Raw genomic sequence first — 1681 nt, 5'->3', positions numbered from 1 at the left:
GCTTCTGATCCTGATGCCTGGTCATGGTAATGAAATCTGCACTGTTATTAAAAAATAATATCTTCAGAGAGCTCACATCGTAGCCAAAATAAAGCTCTCTCTGAAGTTGCTTCTTGTCAGTATTTGGTCACAGAAGCAACAAAAGTAACACAGACAGCTAGTTTGCCTCTAAAATGGACTCTGTATTTCTCTCCTGTCCCTGCTCTTTTTTCTCTTGCCTCCTTTTCTTTGATTAAACAATGTGAGGGGTTTTCTGTATTTTTCCAATAGAATTTCCATAAAATTGCCCATTATCCTCATAATTGGATTTTGTGGTTTATAAACTGGGAACTTTTGGTATTCTGAATTGAATTTTCTCTGAAGATCTTATTTTTTAATAAGAGTATAACCTCAGTGTGAGTGCAGATTTCATTAGGGAGATCAGAGCCAAATCTGCTTTATGGAAGCTATTTTCTTTTTTTTCTTTCTTTCTTTCTTTTTTTTTTTTTTTTGAGAAAAATGACAACTCTAATTCATCCTTATACACAGAGCACTCTAGAGCGATGGGTGGGGGTAGCCAGAGGCTGACATCCTCAGTGGTCAGGGGCCTGGATGGGAGATGAGTGGGCCCAGATGTCCACAGCACGGGGCGGCAGGGGCCAGGCGGGGGCAACAGACAATGGGCACTAGGACACTGCGCATTTACAAGACCAACTACTGAGGGGGCAGCTGCCCGTGCGTGTGTGTCAGGCTGTTCGTTCTGGAATGAGGAGGGGTGGTCTTTACATCCTATCCTGTGACTGGTGGTGGAAAATGGCTACTTTGTGGAGAGGATTAGGGCCACGATGAGACCGTAGAGGCCAAGCACCTCCGCAAAGATGAGGATCAGGATCATGCCCACGAACAGTCGTGGCTGCTGGGCAGTGCCCCGAACACCAGCATCCCCCACGATGCCAATGGCAAAGCCAGCAGCCAGACCACTCAGCCCCACGCTCCAAGCTGAAGAAAACTCCTGTAGAGGGTGATGCCATCGGTCAGGGAGTTAGCGATAAGTACTGCCACCACCAGGCCGTAGATGGCGATGATCCCAGCCATAACCACTGGGATGATGGACTTCATGATCATCTCTGGCCTCATGACCGACATAGCTGCGATGCCGGTGCCACTCTTGGCTGTGCCATAGGCGGCTCCCATGGCGCTGAAGACCATGGCGAAAGAAGCGCCTATGACAGCGAAAAATGCAGCATATTCGGGGGTGTTCTTGATGTCAGCCATGTCTGCAAGCTGGGAGAGGGCAAGCTCAGCCGGCGGCTGGGGTAGGACGGCGGGAGAGCGAGCGGGCAAGCGGCAAAGGTCCTCAAGGCGGCTGAAGCGAAGGCCTATGGAAGCTATTTTCAATTCTGCTTAAAATGGGTAAAATTTGAACCCAGATATATTTTTTTATCTCAATTCAGAATACCATCTGTTGCACACACACACATATATGACTTTATTTTTTTCTATTTTCATGTGCATGCGTTTCGTGTGGGAGCCATGTGGGTGGAGGAATGTGGAGGCCTGGGGAGTATGACAGGAGCCATCTCCATCACTCTTCTACCTTATTAATTAAGCAAGGCCCCTCAATCAAGCCCAGAGCTTGCTGATCTGACTGGCCTCACCAGCCAGTTTACTTTGGGATCTGTTCTCTGCCATCTAAGGCTGG

General features: G+C 48.1%; 1 pseudogene; it reads right to left on the bottom strand.

The window, feature by feature from the left end:
• Positions 1 to 497: 497 nt before the first annotated feature.
• On the bottom strand, positions 498 to 1352 carry LOC126515677 (V-type proton ATPase 16 kDa proteolipid subunit c-like; annotated as a pseudogene).
• Between the last annotated feature and the right edge of the window lie 329 nt (positions 1353 to 1681).

The sequence above is a fragment of the Alexandromys fortis genome, unplaced genomic scaffold, assembly GCF_014885135.2.
Source record: "Alexandromys fortis isolate MF-2015 unplaced genomic scaffold, M_Fortis_MF-2015_v1.1 scaffold_154, whole genome shotgun sequence".
Taxonomy (NCBI): Eukaryota; Metazoa; Chordata; class Mammalia; order Rodentia; family Cricetidae; genus Alexandromys; species Alexandromys fortis.
Note: the sequence above shows the minus strand (reverse complement) of the source record. Positions and strands in the feature narration are given on the sequence as shown.